General features: G+C 38.5%; 1 pseudogene; it reads right to left on the reverse strand.

The window, feature by feature from the left end:
- Nucleotides 1-1,403: 1,403 nt before the first annotated feature.
- On the reverse strand, nucleotides 1,404-21,203 carry LOC144365104 (heat shock factor protein 2 pseudogene; annotated as a pseudogene).
- Between the last annotated feature and the right edge of the window lie 1,092 nt (nucleotides 21,204-22,295).

Consider the following 22,295-nt stretch of genomic DNA (forward strand, 5'->3'; position numbering starts at 1 on the left):
TTCAGTGAGACCCAGACTCTAAACAAAATACAAAATAGGGCTGGGGATTTGCCTTAGCACTGGAGTGCCCCTGAGCTCAATGCCCGGTACCCAAAAACAAACAAAAAACTGTGCTGTAATTCCAAAAACAACAACAAAAAAAAACACACACAATTTTTCCACTTCTATCAAACACTATGGTTATTTAGAACCAAATATTTTAAAATTATGTTTTAACTGATACACAAAAACATTTTTAAAAAGTACATATTAATGAGGTGCCACATAATGTTTCAGTACCTGTAATGGACTCATACTTATGAGTTGTAATTTTTTTAAAATTTTTCCTTCATCTATTGACAGAAGATTGCTTCATATGAACTTGGAGAAAAAAATAGACCATCATCTACCTATTAGATATATTCTCTTAACCAGGATCTGACACAAAATTCCCAACAACACATGTACTTAACACCAAACAAGCAAAATATAATCAAATTAACTCTTTACAGGCCAAGTTAATAATTGGTTACATGAAATAAGCATTTTGGAGTACAACTTTAAGTTCAGGAAACTTCATTCCCCACTGGTGCCAAGAATCACTGTAAGAATACTCTGTTTCTCCTGATGAAGATTTGCCAATTTCTGCCTTCATAATAATTTCTATATAATTGAAAATGCCTTATATTCTTTAAAATTATTTCATGTCTTGAGCATGAAGGCCAACATTTGAACTTTCTCCTTTTCTTTAAATCCACAAATTAATAATTTGTCTTCTATCAGCTATCTATATAATACATTATGTATATGTGTTTCCATGTATATGGAGCTGGAACCATATCAGACAGTGAGTATTTGTGTACACTTTGCCCTTCCTGTTAAACATGAATGAACTCCAAACATAAATGAGCTACTTCGAACCAAGTGAGACAAATGAAGTTTTACAAGATACAGGCACTTTATGTTCCCAGTTTTAAAAATAAACCAAGTGAAAAATACTTAATAAAAATAATTGGAACAGAGAAAGCTTTAGAAGTTCTATCGTTAGTTCTAGTGACTTACACTCAAACTTAGACAGACACCATCAAACAAGCAAAACAAAAATAACTGTTGCTAATGGTCATATCTGTAAAATGAAATCCAAATTACAACTGGAGAAAAATGGCCATCTGAAGACAATTTAAAGATATACCAATAATGTGCACTGAATTTTGTGTATATCTAGGCAGGTGAGTAACATTTCAAAGCTTTGCAAGAGTGTATGGTTAGTGAGAAAAGCAAAAGGTGCTTTTATTCCACAGTATCTGATTAAACAAAACAAAGCAATTTACAAAAGAAAAATACCAAATGATACTTTAAAATAAATAGTTCATCATTTTGATGAATATATACATGTTGAGTTTACTTCTTAGGGATTTAACTATCTAAAAGTGCATGTCACTATCCAGAGGTGTAGGAGCAAGTTCACATGAATAAAACTGTGTAGCTTCACTAGCTTCAGCTTCAGTCAATGGCTCCAGGTGAACAAGCTTACTTTGGGTTGTTTCTGGGTACAGGCTGCTATCCAAAAGCTCATCGACTTCTATGAGTTTATCTACAGAGGACATAACTTCTGATGATGATGTTGTACTCCCCTGTTCAACAGCAGAAGCAGGATTCCCATCAAGGAATGCAAGAAGTGAAAAGGCAGTATACTGGATAAGCTGCCTATTTGGTTTCGACTTAGATTTTCTTCCTTCTTCTGAAACTGATTGAAATACATTGTTCTTGGTAGCTTCTAATCCTTTATTCTCAGATTTTGTATTATTGATGTAATCTGTGGGATTCATCTGCACATAACTATTGAAAAGATCAACCAGGAGATCTGGGTCTTTGTTAAACTGTCTTCTTGACAGCATAGCTTGGAAGTCCTCTAAACTACAATAAATACTGTCAAGATAATCCTACAGTTCAACCTTTCCCAAAAGATTAATGTTATCATTCAAAATGGAATCCATCATGGTCACAGGATCTTCTATGGACAGACAGGATGAACCATTTATCTGGACAGCACTAGACATGAGAGGGTTGATGCCACCACTGCCTGAACGTAGGGATTTTCTGGCTGGTTCACTCAGATCTCCACTCTGAATGACAGGTGCATACTCATCATCATTGTCGTCTTCAAAAATGACAATATCAGGGTACTGGCTACAGTTGGAGGGATCAGATATAACATCCTCATTAGTTTCTGGAATAACTAGGATATTTTCTTCATCCACATTATCATCAGTAACATCATAAATAATGATGTCATCTGAAATCCACTCTCCTGTCTTTACACTTTCAGTCCTACTGTGTGGAACTTTTGATAATGATTATCAACTGGTTCTTTATGTGCTGAAATAAATTCTTCTGGGCTCCATTAATGTTCAGAAGTAGAGGCCTTTTGCTCTTTAAACTCACAAGTTTGTTATTCTGAACCAATGTCACAATAAATTGGACAATCTTTCCAATAACTTGTTGCTGCTGTGCATGCTTTGCTTTTAATTCAGACACCTTGTTCCATAGGGACTCATTCTCAATTTTTAATTCTGAAAGTCTGGACTCAGTTGTTTCCTGTTTTACTTGAACCTTCTGAGCACTACTTATAATTTTTGTTAAATCTTCTTGGCGAATTTTATTTTCTTCTGGTTTTGAAAATGAAAACTTCCTTTTAATGTCCTCCAACAAGTCATCCCGGCTTTGTTTAAAGAAAGGATGCTGAAATTCGAGAGGACCATCTCTTTCCTGCTTTATTATTCCAGAATCAATATGTATTACTTTACGAAAACCATACTCTCTCCTTTGTGCCCTGTTGAAGTCACTCTAAGGAGAGTCGTTTCTCCGGCATGGCAGGAACCACTTCATTTGGGAGCCTTCAGCAGCTTGCAGAAATGTCCGTGTATACTGGAAAATCTGAAAACTTTTTTCCTCCAATTTGTCTTGACTTGGCAGGACAAAGGGTCACTTTCACTAGTCACACTTTGCCCCAAATTTTGTTCTCCTAGGTTCAAGTGTTCTCTTGAACTGGAAATCCAACAGTGTTTGCACCAGCTGCTTGAAACTTTATATATTCAATTAGTTCTCAGGGTGCACTCTCTCCTTTGTGCCCTGCTGAAGTCTTTCTAAGCAGAGGTGTTTCTCCGGAATGGCAGGAACAACTTCATTTGGGAGCATTCAGCAGCTTCTCATGCTCTTCCTCCCTACCCCATTTTGAGTCACCCCCCCCCAAGGCAGAGAAGACATTCCACACTTGGGGGGGGATTGGCTAACTTCACTTAGTATTATCTGCACTAATGCCATCCATTTCCCTGCAAATACCATGATCTTATTACTTTTTAGTGCTAATATTCCATTGTGTATAAATGCCACATTTTTTTATCCATTCATCCAGTGAAGGAAATCTAGGTTGGCTCCACAGTCTATCTATTGTGAATTGTGCTGCTGTAAAAATGGATATGGCTGTGTCCCTGTTTTTAAGTCCTTTGAGTATAGACTGAGAAGAGGAATATCTGGGTCAAATGGTGGTTCCATTCCCAGCTTCCCAAGGAATCTCCATACTGCTTTCCATATTGGCTGCATCAATTTGCACTTCCACCAGCAATGTATGAGTGTACCTCCCACCCCCCATCCTCGCCAGCACTTATTGTTGTTTCACTTCATAATGGCTGCCATTCTTATTGGAGTGAGATGGTCTCTTAGAGTAGTTTTAATTTGCATTTCTCTGATTGCTAGAGATGGTGAGCATTTTTTTTGTAAATTTGTTGATTGATGGTATATCCTCTTCTGAGAAGTGTCTATTCAGGTCCTTGGCCCATTTGTTATTTGTTATCCTTGGGTTATTTGTTTGTTTGTTTGTTTTTTGGTGTTTAATTTTTTGGAGTTCTTTGTATACCCAAGAGATTAGAATTCTATCTGATGTGTGAGGGGTAAAAATTTGTCCCCAGGATGTAGGCTCTCTATTCACCTCACACATTATTTCTCTTGCTGAGAAAAAAACTTTTTAGCTTAAATTCGTCCCATTTGTTGATACTTGGTTTTAATTCTTGTGCTATAGGCATCTTATTAAGGAACTTGAGGCCTAACCCCAGTGATGGAAATTAGGGCCAGCTCTTTCTTCTATTAGATGCAGAGTCACTGGTTTGATTCCTAGATCTCTGGTCTATTTTGAGTTAATTTTTGTGCATAGTGAGAGTTAGGGATTCAATTTCATTTTGTTCCATATGGATTTCCAGTTGTCCAAGCACCATTTGTTGAAGATGCTATCCTTTCTCCATTGCATGCTTCTAGCACCTTTGTCTAATATAAGGTAGTTGTGATTTTGTGGGTTGGTCTATCAGCCTTGGTTCCAGTACCATGCTGTTTTTGTTACTATTGCTCTGAAGTATAGTAACCATCTGGTATAGTGATACCACCTGTTTCACTCTTCCTGCTTAGAATTGCTTTAGCTATTCTGGGTCTCTTATTTTTCCAGATGAATTTCATAATTGCTTTTTCTATTTCTGTGAGGAATGCCATTGGGATTTGACCAGAATTGCATTGAATCTGTAAAGTCCTTTTGGAAATATGGCCATTTTAATAATATTAATTCTGCCTATCCATGAGCAAGGTAGACTGCCAGATTGTATTTAAAAGAAAACAACAAGAACAATAACATTTTGCTCTCTCTCATAGGCAAAGTCATGCATAGACTGAAAGCAAAAGGATACAGCAGGGGTTGGGGTGGGGGGTGTTGGGAGGGATGACTAACATTCATATGGATCTTGTTAACAAGAAGAGGTTTCTATCCTCATATCAGATAAAGTGGACTTCAAGTTAAAGTTAATTTGAAGATAATTACAGATTTATTACAGAATAAAGAAGGCCATTTCATGCTGGGGTTGTACTCAATGTTAGAGTGCTTGCCTTGCAGGGATGAAGTGAGGCACTGTCTTTGATCCTCAACACCATATTTAAAAAATAAATAAAATGAAGGTATTTTTAAAAGAAGCCATCTTTATGTCCCATTTACTGTTTATGGGACATATAAATCATCAAGACATAACAATCTTAAGTATGCAAGCCCCCAAACAATGAGGCATCTACATACATCAAACAAGCCTTCACAATTTCAAGTTTCCAGTAGATTAAAATACAATAATACTGGGTGACCCTTAAATTGTTGTCTCACCACTCAATAGATCTTCCAAACAAAAAATTTTAAAAAAGCTATACAACTAAAAAACACAATTAATTATTTAGACTTAGCAGACATATATGGGATATTTCATTCATCAATAAATAAATACACTTTTTTCTGAGGAGCACATTGATCCTCATTTAAAATAGACTATCTTAGGTAACAAATAAATGCTTCCAAATACTAAATATAGAGATAATACCTTCCATTTTACCAGAACATAGTGGGATAAAATTAGAAATAAAGATAAAGTTATAAATATATTTATTATAACACCTGGAAACTAAGTAATACACTGTTTAATTACCAATGGATAATGGAAAATAGCAGGGAATTGATTTTAAAAAATACTTGAGATAAGTGAAAATAGTGACAAAATATAATTGGACACTATATTTTGTTCTAAGAGGAAACTACATTGCATTGAGCTCATTCACTGAAAGAAAAGAAAGTCATCATATAAATTGCCTAGCATTACATCTCAAACCTCTAAAAAATAAGAACAAAATAACACAAAAAAACAGAAGACAGAAAATAATTAAAATCAGAACCAAAACTAATGAAACAAAAAAATTCAAATAATCAATGAAACAAAATTTTGTACTTTGAAAAAATAAAGTTGATAAATGTTTAGCCAAGCTAACAAAGAAAAAAAGAAATAAAATACAAATTATGAAAAATTGTGACAAAAATGGAAAATCACCATGAATATCAGTGAAATATCGATGATAATCAGAAACTACTTTGAAAATCTATTCTAAAAAGAAAAACTATGATATTGATAACTTTCTAGACATATGATCTACCCAAATTGAAGTAGGAAGACATAGAAAATTTCAACAGATCAATTTCAAGCAATGAAATTGAAGATGTCATAAAAAGTCTACCAACAAATAGAATCCCAGGACAAGGCCAATACTCAGCCAAGTTCTACCAGTCTTTCCAAGAACTTACACCAATATTGCTCAAACTCTCCCATAAAATAGAAAAGGAGGGAACCTTCCAAACTCATTCTGTAAAGCTAGTATGACCCTGATACCAAAACCAGCAAAGACATCTCAAGGAAAAGAAACTTCAGACTAATATTCCTGATGAATAGACATGCAGAAATTCTTGATAAAGTACTGGCAAATTGTATACAAAAACATATTAAAAGGATATTCCTTTCAGAACACTTCATGTCCACTCTCCAGAAAAACTTTCTATAAATTCAAGTTGCCTGAGATAATTAATAGAAGATACCTGGCTCTTGCTTGATGTTCATTTGTATTTCCCTATCCATAAGCATCTTCACAGAATACGCATGCTTTTCACCTGCATGGAAAATGAACTTGTTCCTGCTACTAAAATTTTTAAGTGTAGAGCAATATTTATTGCATCCATAATGCATGTTATGGATTACTGTATTTGCACAATGTGTCATTTGTAAATGGAGCAGAGAATTCTAGTTCTCTACTTTTGATCTGGGCATACTGTGTTGTATATATCAAAATCCCTAGTACTTAGTTCTGATGATAAGATTCAGTTTTCTACACAGGAAAATGTGTAGATGTGACATGTTCCACTGCCAGGCATAGCCAAACAAATACCTGTACTACTAATTTCTTTTTGTTTTTATAGCCAGAGTTTCTCTGAAAGCACTATATTTATGATGACAAAGTTTGTGGATAAATGCCACATTTTTTAGTAAACAAGGACAGGGTAAGGACGAAGAGCTTGAGAAGAAGATTTACATTAAACAGGGATGAGAAAAGGGGAGGGGAGGGGAGGGGAGGGGAGGGGGGATAGTAGAGAATAGGACAGACAGCAGAATACATCAGACACTAGAAAGGCAATATGTCAATCAATGGAAGGGTAACTGATGTGATACAGCAATTTGTATACGGGGTAAAGTTGGGAGTTCATAACCCACTTGAATCAAACTGTGAAAGATGATGTATTAAGAACTGTGTAATGTTTTGAACGACCAACAATAAAAAAAAAAAAAGTTTGTGGAGACAAGTGCATGGAGTACTGCCTACATGGCATACATTAAGGCTGTCTGACTGGCAAACCATTCCCCCATGCTAGACATGTGAATGGCAAACCTCTTACCCTATAAACACAGCCCTGGGTGTGAGGCCACGTGTTGTAGTCCCTGAGCTTGCTCCATGGCCAACTTCTTGATTGGTCATTGCAGGGACAGTTGGCCAGCAATTGTATTGGTGGTTCTTGTAATCTGCTTAGCTACTGCCTGAGTATATATACATGGTAACTGCACAATAAAATTAGACCTGCTTGCTGCTTGGTCTCTGGAGGTCTTGATTAGCAACTCTGCAGCCACACTCTCCTCTATCCAGTTCCAAGGACCTCCTCACTGAACAAGAGAAAGCCTATGAAAAATTTATCTTCTATCTCAGTCCATGAATCATGAATTATAACATGGAGGACAATTGTAATGTCCACCTGTGCTTCTACTCTGAATTTTTACTTAAGAAAGATTCCTCTTGATCATTGTTATTTCCTGGGCTGCTCTAATAAAACCATAGTGCAATGTTTTGTTTTGTCTTGTCTTTGAGAGGCAAATAATCTGAACTGATACATAATTAGATGATTATGATAGATTTAAATGTATCTCTTCCTACACTATTTTTCTGTTTGATGTGTGTGTTTCATTTGTAAACACATGGATATGGATAGGTGTATGTGTTTTGCATTTCTCAGATTATGATCTATAACATCTTGAACAGGTATTGATTTTATTGAAGTTGAATGAAGATAATCTCACTCTCCAAGCCTTTCTATGGGACCATCAGGAAATGCCAATGCCCCAGAGTTTTTTGGAAATTACAGATTAAATACTCAAACTTTTACTTAATGTATAAGATTGTCCTCCATAATTTGCAAAATTTCCTTTTGAAATGATTCTGTTGGCTCTGATCTATCCACCAGCATCACTGAACAATGCTTCAGTCTCAGAGGAGTGGTTTGTCTACTGTTAAACTCAGTATTGACCAATACTATTTCATTTCCCATAAAAATCCAAATATTATCTCCTCACATTAGCCACCACAGTTAAACAATGTTTGTGAGTGCTTGTGTATGTGTCATTTTTTCTTTACATTTTACTAAGAGCCTCACATTTTCCATCTAACAAAACAATTAGTATCTGCTCCTAAATATATAACCTTTATATGATTTTACATTCATCGCTACATAACCTATTTAAAGAGTATATTTTTCCAATGTTCCTTCATGTCTAGGATCCACCTTCATCTTTATTAAAAGGAAAAAGAATACTAGAAATTGTATGCCATCATTTATTTTCTAAATTCCTGTAGGAGAATTATAATAAAAAGAAAACGTAATTGTTAAAGAAAATTAGCCTAGACCCACCACTATGTCTTTGACATAAATATGATGTGTAGATGGTCTAAGCCCAAAGTCAGAGAAGAGACATGAATCATCTAAATCTTCTCTTTACTCTCAGTTTGGGCCCTCAGGAACTGTATATCAAAATATCCCTTTCTCCCTTCTTCCCTTCTTTAGTAGTTTCTCTTCCTCTTTTTCTCTATATCTTCTACCCTCCTCTGCAACTAACTTAAAATTTTCTCTTCTCCCTTTTCCAAAGGCAGTTTCTGGTTATCGTAGAAGTTTCTAGTCACCCATAAAAGCTGCCAACACATACCCATTGACTTTTTTTCTTACACACTGGGAGGTGAAAGTTTTTTGAGATATTTTTTCTTTTTCTTTTGTTTTGTTATGGGCCCCTGAGACTCTGTGTCATGTAAGAAATGTTTCTCTTATGGGAACTGTCTCTGTACCCATCAAGAGTCACTTAGCATAGAATGTTTAGCAACACAAAATGACAATTCTTATACAATGGAATTGTTCTCTTTTTGGTTCTCATTGTTTTGGACATTGTACCCTGTCAGAGAATGATTGTCTAAACATCAGTAACTACTCTTTAACTTGTACTCAACTAAGGTCATTTTGACCCATTTTCTCCTTCTGCTTATGATTTTAGATCTCATGATGTTTGTTTATGGTTTTGAATCTTAGTAACAACCACTTATAATTAATGTGATTTTGGACTATAAATGTGTGCCCTAACTCTTGGAGGGGCTCAAAGGGTGTAGACTTGCAGCCTGTCCCTTGGCTTGCCAGCTAGTGGATCCAGATGATTGGCTGGCGAAGAAAAATGGTTCTGTCTCTTGCTTTAAGAGCTACTTGGTGATTGATTGCATTTTGGAAGTCCCAGCAAGATGATGAGGCTTTGACTCCATGGGAATCTTGGATCCTTTGAAGAAGAGAAAGACACCCTCCCTTTCTAGTTGTGGGAGCTTTCTGCTTTGCAAGGGTTGGGATCCGCAGTGACCAATGATGAGCCTACCCATGAAAGAATTTATGATGTGGCTCATGCCTGTAATTCCAGAGTCTTATGTGGCTCATACCTGTAAATCCAGAAGCTTTGAAGGAAGACAAAACTGCATATGTTGGAAGGTAGCTTTGTTCCTTCCATTTGACTTGATTGTAATTCCTTAGTAGTTCTGAGCACCTGATTGTAAATCTTTCAAGATGTATCAGGGGCTCTCCTCTGGGGGTGTATCAAGTGCTTGTTTGTAAATCTTTCAAAGAATATCAAGTGCTTTATTGTAATGCCCAAGGTACATCAAGTGACCAGAAACCTCACAAGGCTCAGGTTAAGAACCAGTGAACTGCAATAAATAGACCATGACAGCAGTCTGGAGACTGGGATCCAGTAGAGGAAGGAGAAAGTGTTTTTCTTGATTTTTTCTTATCTTGTTTCTTGTTTGTCCCTTATTTGTTTGTTTGTGATAATCTCTACCTTGGTTTGTTTCTAATGTGTTTTTTTTTTCAAATTGCTCTAGGAAGAAACTTTCCTTTTCTTTTGACAGATCTGACCCATCAGCCACTTGGTGACCCACCACCCTCAAACTCAAGTCACACTCAGTGCCCTGTTGAATTCTTTTTTTTTAACCTTACTTTTATTTCTGCCTGTTGTTTTAATTGTTAGCCTTGTCATGGAAAGGGGGAATGTAGATTTTTAAGATTTCCAAAGGCATCAGAAATGTCAACACAATATTTAGTTAAGTTACTTAATGTCATTTGACTTTTGTAAAATATCTTTTTATTGGCATGATCTCTTTATATTAGCTTACATTGATCAAGCCTACCTGTACAGAAAGTTAGAAAGATCTGTAGGCCTTAAACTGACTAAAAACTTCTGACTCTGGCAGTTTCTCTTGATAGGTATCAGGCATTTCTTTGTAAGAATATCTCTTGTCATGTCTCTTGTCACCTCCAGTCTTATTTATTCTAGGAGGACTAATGTAAGTGTACATCTTAAGTTACATCAAAATAACTATTGTTTTTTTACATGCCCAGGAATGTCTATGTTTTGACTTTTAACTATTTTTGCTAGGTGTTTAAAATCAAGCTGATCAAATTGACCTTGCTTCTACCCATTGTTAACAATCACCTGAGTTCCCTTGGGGGGGCTCACTCTGGGGGAACTTGTGAGCAACACTTTAGCTTCACTAGTGCCATCTGTGTTAAGATGGGTCAAGGTTTCACTGACATGTGGCTTCCTTGGAAGCATCAGAGATGTCTCCCCTTTCCAATGACCCTCCTCATGATCCTCGTCTTTTGCAGTATGTTCACTGATTGGCTGTCTTTTTAGGGTCCAGTACTAAAAAATTGCTAAAGCTCAACATCTAAGTTGATGTGTTTTATATATTAAAATTTCTGTCACTAATTTGAACTTTCAAATCCCACATCTGATACCAAAATTAGAGAGAGGTGATATGTATTTAACAAAAGAAAATTTTCTATGTCTAGTGATACAGAATTATTCAATCTCACCAATGGTGAGAATGGCAGTACCAGAGAACATGGAAATCAGAAACATTAGCTTGACCATAAAATTCAGAATTGATTTTAATAGTCCCTTATATGAATATGGTAAAATTTTGTTATAAGTACTGAATTTATGTGTACATAAAAACAGACAAAGAAGTATAAAAATTATAATTAGAAAAAATAATGTAAATTTTCAAGAATTTTAAAAGTAGAAATACCATGAGAGCTGGACAGAGTAAAGCATAAAATGTTAATTTTTAAATTTCTAATGTCAGGATTTAATTTATAGTTAGAATAAAACTTAATACTATACCTATTTCAGTATTTTAAATGTGTATTCTAAACTACAGGGGAGATTTTAAGTATTTTTTTAAAGAGAGAGAGAGAGAGAATTTTTTAATATTTACTTTTTAGTTTTCAGTGGGCACAAGATCTTTATTTTACTTTTATGTGGTGCTGAGGATTGAACCCAGCACTCTGCACATGCCAGGTGGGTGCGCTACCGCTTGAGCCACATCCCCAGCCCCAGATTTTAAGTATTAATAAACTAGTCTCCATGAAACATTTGAAGTCCAACAAAACTAATCTCAGATTCACTTTGTTTTTAAGTTGTTGATGGGCTTTTATTAAAATTTCATATGTGGTGCTAAGGATCAAACCCAGTGCCTCACACATGCTAAGCAAGTGCTCTACCACTAAGCTATAATCCCAGCCCCTCAGATTCATTTTTTTGATATGTTTAATAATTATTAAATTTTATGATTTAGATATAGTATGATTCAATTTTTGCACAAATATAAAAAGAATATAGAAAAATTTTAATTTGGAAAAAACAATAGAACATGAAAAAGAGCAATTTCCAGATTTTAGAAATGTTGGTTGTGAAGAAGAAACAAGTAAGGAGTTAATAAGGAGGCTTTTTCAAGGTGACAGAATAGAGGATGTTGCTTTCCTGGCTTTCAATGAAGTGAAACCAAGAAAGCAGACAGGGAGATTCTTAGCAAGGTGGGTGGAAAACAACAACAAAAAAGTAGGGGACTTTACTGGAATTCAAAACTGGACATTCAAAGCAGATCAGGAGCTCAGGATATCGGATATAGTGAAAAAGAAGGAGGAGGAGGAGGAGGAGGAGGAGGGGGAGGAGGAGGAGGAGGAGGGGGAGGAGAAAGGGAAATCCCCAGCCACACAGCCACTGCCACAATGGTCCCTCTGTGAGCATAGTAAAGAGATAAGAGAATTAAAGGAAAAAGCATTTTGGAGAGGCCCAAGGCATGTCTGGGTACAGAGCATTTAGAGATAAAGGACATTTCCTGGGAAACCTGAAAGATAAACTGCACAGTATCCATGTGAGGAAAAAGAAGTTGCCATGTCTCCAATGAAGCAGGTGGAGAAAAAGGAAAGAAAAAATTTTTCAGCAGCCATATGGGGACTGGCAGCAGAGGGGGCCAATTCCTGGAAAAAAAACTGAGTGTGGCCCAAAATATAGACACAGTAAACACACATTGCACAACATAGTGTGCTTTAATGACCAGGAAAAAAATCAAACTTGGAGGGAGGTTTACACAGGAAACAACTGAATATGGAAACCCAGTGGGTTCTACCCCTTATCCTCTTCCTATCTGACACTGCTTGAAGGACAGGGATGGGAGAGATTGTTTGGAGACTAAACCTGAGACCAGAAAATGTGGGTCTGAAGTTGGTGTAAGAGACTGAGAACTGTGTCCCACACCACATGAGTGAAACCCAATGGAGATTGCTGAGGTACATTCTTCTAGCATGAACCATTAAGTACTGGAATGCAATGATTTAAAATCTCCTCAAGATTTTTAAAATTTTTATTTCACATATATTTTTATCCTTTTTTCCTTGATTGTTTTATTCTGCTAACAGCCAAGTTCTCTTGTTCTCCCTTTCACTCTTCCTTTAATTTTTTACTCCTCCTTCTCTCCTTCTCAATCATAATCATCACATCCTATATCACTTCTGTTCTCACCCTGCCCACCATTTGAAATTATAAACTCTTTTTGTAAAATTGCTATTTTTATGTAGACAATAACATATCATTTCTGTTTATTGTGATAATTAACACTGTAGGTGTGATAGTAAAAATTATTTGGCTTGCTGTATATTATTTGCATTGGTTGTTATTATTTGTCCCCCCCAAACAGTGGGGTCCCTGGAAACCTTCAGGGACACTATAGGATCACAAGATAAAGACTTCACTGCCTCATATCTATACCGTTAGATGGATAGACACACAAAAAACATGAAAAAAAGGGAATAAATTGCCCCAAACAAACCAAGATACTCCAATAATAGAATTCATTGACACCACAGTGGAAGAAATATCAAAGAAAGAGTTTAGAATGTACATAGTTAAACTGTCTGCAAAGTAATAAAAGGTATAAGAAATTAAATCAGAGAGAAAACACAGGAAGTGAAAGATCACTTCAGTAATGAGGAAGAGATTCTGAAAAAAAAATAAGCAGAAATCCTCAAAATGAAGAAAAATAAACAAAATTAAATATTCAATAGAAAGTATCACCAACAGACTAGACCACTTGGAAGACAGAACCTTAGGCAATGAAGACAAAATATATAATCTTGAAAATAGAGTTGACCACAGAGAGATGTTAAGAAACCATGAACAGAACTTCCAAGAACTATGGGATAACATGAAAAGATCAAATTTAAGATTTATTGGGATAGATGAAAGCATGGAGATATAAATCAAAGGAATGCACAATCTTTTCTATGAAATAATATCAGGAAAATTCTAAAACCTAAAGAATGAAATGGAAAATCAAATACAAGAGGCATATAGAATCCCAAATGTACAAAATTACAACAGACCCACACCAAGGCACATTATAATGAAAATGCCAAACATTCAGAATAAGGATAGAATTTTGAAGGCCACAAGAGGAAAATATCAGATATAGGGGGAAAACATTACAGATCTCAGTTGATTTCTAACTCACACTCTGGAATAACATATATATCAAGCTCTGAAAGAAAATGGATACCAACCAAGAATCCAGTATCCTGCAAAATTGAGCTTCATATTTGAAGATGAAATAAAAGCCTTCCATGATAAATAAAAATTAAAAGAATTTGCAACTAGAAATCCTGAATTACAGAACATTCTCAACAAATTATTTGAAGCTAAGGTGAAAAAATAGTGAAAAGCAGCAAAGGGAGCAAGTACACTAAAGGAATAATCAATCAAATGAGAAACTATTTCAAATTAAAAACTAAAAATAAACCAAAATGACTGGGAATACACATCATATCTCAGTAATAACCTTGAGAATTAATGGTCTAAACTCATCCATCAAAAGGGCATATTGGATTAAAAAACAAGACCCCAAAATATCACTCACTGACAGATCACATAAGCAAGCAGGACTTTCTATCCTCATATCTGATAAAGTGCACTTTAAGCTAATTAGAAGGGACAAAAAATTCATTTCATACTGTTTAGGGGAATCATATACCAATAAGGCATAACAACAATAAATATTTATGTTCTAAACAATGGAGCATCTATGTTACATCAAACAAACCCTTCTCAATTTCAAGAATCAAATAGACCACAACACAATAATATTGGGTATCTTCAACATGCCTCTCTCAGCACTGGATAGATCCCCCAAACAAAACTAAATAAAAAAGATATAGAACTAAAAATTATAATTTATAATTTAGACTTAACAGACATTTATAGAATATTGCACCCATTCATGACTGAATACATTTTCTTCCCAGCAACTCACAGATCCTTCTCTTATATAAATCATGTTATGTAAGTTATCTCATATGTTGGCATACAATTGTGATGTTACATTAGTATATTTTTAGCATCAGTAGGGTTGTTTTCATAGCTCCCTTTCCACTGATATTAATTTTTGAGTGCTTGCTTTTTTCCTTGATTAGACCTTTTTTTATAAAATTTTAGATGTATTATTTCTTCTCTATTTCATACATTTCTGCTCCTACTCTTATTTTTTACTTCCTATTACATAATATGAAAGTAACTTGATTGTTATTCTAGCTACTTTTTGATACAAGTACTTTAAGTTATAAATGTTTGTCTGAATCCTGTTTCATCACAGAAATCCTAATATTTTAAGCTTTTATTATCACTTAATTTAAAACACTTTTATTTACTTTTCTTGTGCTTTCTTCTTTGACCTCTAAGGTATTTATAAGTGTTCCATTTAATTTTGAAATAGTTGACATGTAGGGGGTGGGTTCTATATATCTTAAAGTTATTGATTTCTATGTAATAAATCATGAAGGAAACACAGTCTGAATTATTTCAATTTTTAGAAAAGTAATAGATATGCTTTTTATATTGATTTTACTGAATATGTACATGTCAAAACTGATCAAATTTCCTACTTCATATATATGCATTTTATTGTACTTCAATTTTACCCCAATAAAATTATGGTGGGAAAAATGCACAAAGCTGGGTAATGAACAAAAAAGAAAAGAAAGGTTATGACTGGCCAAAATAAAAGTTAATAAGATAATGCAACTGCATTTATCTACATACATTTACCCAGGTTCATATTGATAAATATTTAGTGTCATTGAAATAAACACAGAGAATAGTGAATGTTGTGGTCCTTATTTGTGTCTCCCCCAAATTCCCAAATTCTTATGTTGAAATTCTGATCACCAATTAGGATGGTATTGGGAGTTGGAGACTTTTGGAGCTGGTGAGCAATGAGCACTGTCCTCAAAGATGAGATTAGTGTTCTTTTGATAGATGCAAATGCAAGATTCTTATGCCTTCTACCATGTAAATACATGGCTGGACTGTGTCACTTATGAAACAAAAAGTTCACCCTTACCAGAACTAACCTCTCAGCATCTTGAATTTGAACTTCTTAGCCTATAGAATGCTAATAAATGTTCATAGTTTGTAAGACAGCTGGTTTTATATTTATAATAGCAGCTATGACATGCTAAAATAATTAGAGAGATGATATTAAATATACTTCATCCTCCTCCATAAAACAAAATACCATCTTCTAAGAAATAAAAGAGTATGGGAGACTGTGATTGTGGCCGTCATGGTCATATGACCCCATTGAAAATCAAATGAAGACAAATACAACACTTGCTTAACATCAGAAGAGGTATGGTCATGAGTAGACAGACTCCTTTCTGCTTTACTCTATAGTGTGGAACAGATGAAAATTTCTCAAAATAAAATTCAGAATGAGTAGAGATAAAGGCATCAAAAAGAGCTGGTGAACAGCTTGGGCACTACAGAGGAAGGTTTGTTTGACTTACTTGAGACACTTTTAATTGCTTCTTTAGTGAAGGGCAAACTATAGTATTAATTTATTCTGGAAAATAATCAGAGTATATTATAATCTTTGGTTTTTCAAAAATGTCTTATTTAATAAAGAACACTGGGCAATTTTACTAATCATGGTAAAAATTACAATTTTTTAATGAAGGGTAAGAAGATCTTTGGTAAAAAATATATAATGAAACTACAAAAATGTGTTTAAGGCTTATAAAGAATAATAATAAAGAGTAGACAGAGAGACAAGGTGCAGAGGCAGGGAAAATAGCAGAGTGGCTCTTTGTCCATGTGGCTACATTTATTTATAACAATAGGTTACATTAGGTCATCAGTACCATAACCACACAATTGTTTAGAGTATCAGTACGTTTGCTTATTCTACAATTACACTTAATAGTTACAATATGCAAAATTAGGAGCTTTGTGCAGTTCTCAAGAAGGTCCATTGTCTGAAGTTACTGTTAGGCGGGTAGCTCCAGGAGTTTCCTACCTAAGATTAAGGTCAAAGCTGAAAAGATTCTAGCATGGAGGGCATTACCATAGCAACTGGGCATCCTATGCCTTTGCACAGAAACTCCAGGCACCAAGCATGCCACAGCCATGAAGTCATCAGGGACCCCAGTCCCAAACGACAGAACCCCTACAAAGTTTGGCATTATAAAATTCCTTTCATGAGCATTTACCCTCAATTGCATTGATGGTGGCAGGAATGCACCATTTAATGTAAATCATAGTCTTTTGCAATATTTATAAATTGGATCTCATAAATTACTGTATTGTTTTGCATGTTTTGAAAGCAACCAAAGTTTTGTTTCCATTGTGTTACCCCCAAAATTGTAAACCTGACAGTTTATGTATTCCCATCAAAAGGGACTCTCTCAATTAGCTACTAACTTATCCAGTGTGCCACCTTTCATTTCCCAAGGCTACAAAGGTGTTGTCCTATTAGGGCCACTGGCCACATCATATCAAACATTATTTTTTTCATATGATAACTCATCTTCAGTTGAGAAATTCCAAACATTGTCTATCTGTCTTCATGACAGATAGACAATCTGTAAAATACCATATAATCAGTCAATATTTTTAATAAAATTAAACATATATATATAAATATTAAAACACAATACCTTTCATATTAGGAGGAAAATTCCAAGCTTTAAAAAGGGTAAAGGGATTAAAGGGACAGAATGACAGTAATAGGATTCAGCAGTTCTGTTTGGGATTGGCATCTCTGATGATTTCATGGCTGTGGCATGCTTAGCTGCTGGGAAAGTTTTTGTGCAAAGGTACAGAATGCCTACCTGCTAGAAAAACTTCTGTGTAAAGACACAGGATGCCTAGCTGCTGTAGCAATTCCTTGCATGAGGAGGCTGTATGCTACATCTTATCAGCCTAGACCTTGATCTCAGGCACACAGCTCCTGGAATAAAGAAACTCTCTTATTAGACAACCACAATGTTTTACCAAGCTCTGCTGCACCTGAACCTGTCCACAAAACAGTAATTTTAAACAATGGACTTTCTTGAGAGTTCACAAAACTCCTAACATGGCATATTTTAACTGAGGAATGTAACTGAATATGTCACTGAGGAATAAGCTGCATAATGTTGCTAACTCTGTAACCTGCCTAATGATACAATAATGTACTACTGATGCCAGTGACCTAATTAACCTATTGATATAAATAAAGCTGGCTGGTTGGACAACAATCCACTCTAACTTTTTGGTCATTCTGCCATCCTGCAATCCTGCCACTTTGCCTCTGCATCTTGCTTCTGTCTCCTTTTCCTTTCTTTACACCCCATGCAATAGGATCACCTGAATGTAGCCCAGTCAGAAGGATGCTTTTCTATGCACAGAACCCCTACTCTGGGATTATGACCAGAGAAACCTAGCCAAGGAATTGGGCATTTCCAAGTCCAGGATCCAGGTGTGGTTTCAGAACCAGAGGACTCAATAGGTAAGACAGAGTGAAGGGAGTTCTGTCAAGGACTTGGGACAAGATCAGGGCCATGCAAGGCCTCCAGCTGGCACAAGCCCCCAATTAGGCACTCCAAGAAAGAAAAGAAGGAAGCACACAGCCGTCTCAGAGACTCAAACCAGGATCATGTTGCAAGCCTTTGAAGGCACCCAATTTCCTGGGATTGAGGTCAGGGGGAAACTGGCAGGAGAGATGGGCCTCCCAGAGGGCTGAGTCTTGGTATGGTTCCAGAAACACAGGGCTCAGCACCCAGGCCCCAGAATAGCTGTAACCATGAGGTATACCCCACAGGGGGAAAGGGGAAGCCCAACTGTGACCCTGGGGAACTGGGGGCACTGGTGGTTCCTGCATGGAAGCTAGAAGCCCCCTTCACTGTTCCCCTGGACCTGCTCTCAGATTCTTGGCCACCACTGACCTGACTCCTCACCAATCCCTGGTGCCTTCTGGACTCCAGGATCTCGCTTGGGGCTACATGGACCAGGCAACTATGGGACTGGATATCCAGTCCTCTGGGCCTGAGCCACCAGGACACATTCCTGGCCTCCATCTGCTACCTTCCAGGCTACTCTCCCCAGGTCCCAGTCCAACAAAGGAGCTGCACCATCAACAGACTCCCTGCTGGCCAAAGGGCCAGGAGGACATGCAGGCCAGGCTCTGGAACTGAGGCTCATAGGGCCTGGGGCTGGGTGCCCCAAGGATGGGATGAAATATGTACACCCACTAAAGTCGTCCTTCAGGACCCCTGGACACCCAGAAAACCCTGGGCTTTCTGATGCCTGTGATGCTGGCTTTGCTGCTCCACTCATCTGCACAACTTCATCAGGTAACACCTCCAATCCCTGCTGAAACCTCAGGCTTCTTTAATCAGCTCCTCTCAAGCCCAGACTTTCAGGAACATTTAGGAACCCTTCTAGATCAGAATGAACACAAGGAGCACCCACCAACACCCTAACTACCCCTATGAGAAGACAATTCCAGGCTCTCCTCAACCTATTACAAAACTCACCTGGGCCTCAGGAGTAGCATGTGTTGCAGGTACCTGCACCACACCCTCTACTAACACCCTTCAGGCCTCTCCTTGTCTTGCATGCCCCTTCAGAGGGATGCACAGGCCAGGAATAGATGAAAGCATCTGTTTTAGTCAGCTTTTTCACTGCTGTGACTAAAATGACCTGGCCGGCACAATTGTATAGGAGGAAAGTTTTATTTGGAGCTCACAGTTTCACAGAAGACTGGCTCCATTCCACTGGGCTTCGGGTGAAGCAAAACTTCATGGCAGAAGAGTATGCAAAGGAAGCAGGTCACATGGTGATCGGGAAGCAGACAGAGGTCTACACTTGCCAGATACAAATATGTACCTGAAAGCCACATGCCCAATGCCCCACCTTCTCCAGTGACACTCTACCACTAATTATCACTCAGTTAATCCCTATCAGGGTACTAATTCACTGATTGGGTTAAGACTTTCACAATCAAATCATTTCTCTTCTGAATTTCTTGCATTGCCTCACAGGTGAGCTTTTGGGACATCCACATCCAAACCATAACCCCATCCATCCTGAGGAGCAAGGCCACGGAGAAAGGCAGCTAGCTGCAACAATCCCAAAACCAATGTATGCAACCTTCTCTGGGACTTTTCTGTGGGACCTCTTGCCCTCATGGGGACACACATAGAAGACACCAACCTCTACTCATTGGCTCTGCAAATACGGGTTCCTTGATAAAAACCCTCTGAGTTAGAAACAGAGGCAGGGGAGAAGGATGCTGGGCATGAGAGAGATGGGTCTATGGTTCCCAAAGTTCCAGAGGATCTGCTCCCTTACCCCTCGCTATTTTGGCTGTATAGTCCAGCAACGCTAGCCAGGGAACTGCTCTCCTCTTTCTCAGTCAGGCATCAAATATATGCCCCACAGGTTCACAGCTCCATCCTGCAAGGACACCTCCCAATTTCCAGGGCTCTGATACCTTCCTGCACTTCTCACCTGCCACCCCCAGCTTCGTGGAAAGAAAAGAGACCTAGGGGTAAGCCAGTAGCCTTTGGTTGCATAGAAATGACTTTGGAGGGGAGGGGGACTCTCTCCCTTGACCTTGTCAGCTGCCTGCCTTCCCTTCATTCCCACAATTCCCAGGGATGTGCATGGGTGCCAGGGGAATCAGGCTGATGCTCCACTTCCATCCCTGCCGCCCCAGGAACCCTGGGTCAAGATGGTGGCCTGCCACCTAGGCGCTCTATTAGCTGGCTCTGGCAAAGCAAGTGCTCCCGCATACCTGTCTCGCCACCTACGCAATTCTAGGGTGAACGAATTTTGAGAAAATTGCACCTCTCTCCTCCACAAGGTGGTCTGCAACCTAGGCGCAGGGGTGGAGGGGGATTTTGATCCCAGAGGCCTTGTGGGTTGGAGAAGGGGGGCGTGGGCCAGGGTCAAGCCTGCTTGGGGATAAGTCAGCAGTACCATCTCCCCTGCCATGGAAGTCTGCCCAACCTAATGGGACCTGGGAGTCACTTCTGCTTCTTCTGGCACCCAGTCCCTGCCTGCCACCTACCTGCAACCGATCCTTTGCACAGGACCCTGGGAAGTCTGCAGGGCTACCTTCAGACTTCAGTTGCTGCCTCTGGAGCCTCTCCCCACCCCCCACCCCCCCCACCCACCCACCCCCACCACCACCACCCCCGTGAGCCCCTGGCCTAGGATTCCTGACGTTTTTTCTCTCCCAGGGATCTAGCAGCACCCACCTGGCTTTCCAGTTGTATGCTGCCTGCTCACTTCCACGGCATCCCTCTTCAGCAGCCAATTGGTCTTCCTGAACTGCTGCTCCCCGAAATTTCCCGGATCGTGGCCAGTGGGTGCCATCCTGGCCTTCCCATGCTCGTGCCCCGGTCTCCACTTCCTAGTGTGGCCTTTCCTGCCATCAGGCAGCGTTTCCTTCTTTTCCACCACAAGAAACACAAAACACACACTGTTTGCTCGCCAGTGCACCCACCAACTGCAGTGGCCTCTCCTTGAACTCCTCCTCTTTCCGTGGCAATCAACCTCAAGGAGATTCCCACCTGATTGTGGCTGCTTCACCTATTGGGAGCGCCCAGGAGACCATTGGTTGGGACAAAAGCGCTATAGGTACCAATCACTCTGGTTTTCTGCACAGACCAAAAGAAGTCTGGAGCGACATTCCCACCTCCCTGTGCTCTCACAGTTCACTCCGTGCCCCATCACCTCATATCCACGAGCTACTTGCTTGGCTATGTACCTGTGTGGCCCAGACTGCCATCTCCCTTGGAAGGGCTTTCTTAACCCACTTCCTCCTCCCTGTGGTTTTCTCTCTTTTCTCTTTCTCTCCTTCTTTTATGCTTCCCTTCTCTGCTGTCTCCTTTGGGTTTTTTCATTCTCTGTTTTCTGTTCTTCCTTTCACCTTCCCTCCCCTTCACCCTCCTTTTCTTCTTCTGCCCTTCCTTCCAGCTTCCCCCACACTTCTCCTGCTGTCTTTTGTGCTTGGAAATCCCTAACATTTTCTGTAGGAGACCCATGCCTGTTGATAAGAAGGAGCTTGAAGTCTCTTCTTTGAGCACTCCCACTCCCCTCACCCCATCTGGATGAGTCTCTCTCTTTTTCCCAACATACCTATACCATCATTTTTCCTGTCCTTTGCACGAACTCTGAGAAAATTTCAGTTCTATTTCAACAGCCAAAGGGTGACATGTCCTTTGGGACTTGGTCTCTTTCTCCATGGTCTGATCTCATCCCCTCTGGGGCTGTTATGTTAATGGGGTTGCCCTGTGTCCCTATGGTGGTGCCCACTGCTGGTTTTCATGCTTTGAGTGTGGCATCCAGTTCCCATAGACATTTCCCAGGAGGTACTTGCCCTGACATTTACCCAAGTTTGGGTCCATGGAGTCTAGGCGTTCCAGGACAGGTGAAGAGGCTGTACAACGTCCATGAGTCTCAGTA

The sequence above is a fragment of the Ictidomys tridecemlineatus genome, chromosome 6 (assembly GCF_052094955.1).
Source record: "Ictidomys tridecemlineatus isolate mIctTri1 chromosome 6, mIctTri1.hap1, whole genome shotgun sequence".
Taxonomy (NCBI): domain Eukaryota; kingdom Metazoa; phylum Chordata; class Mammalia; order Rodentia; family Sciuridae; genus Ictidomys; species Ictidomys tridecemlineatus.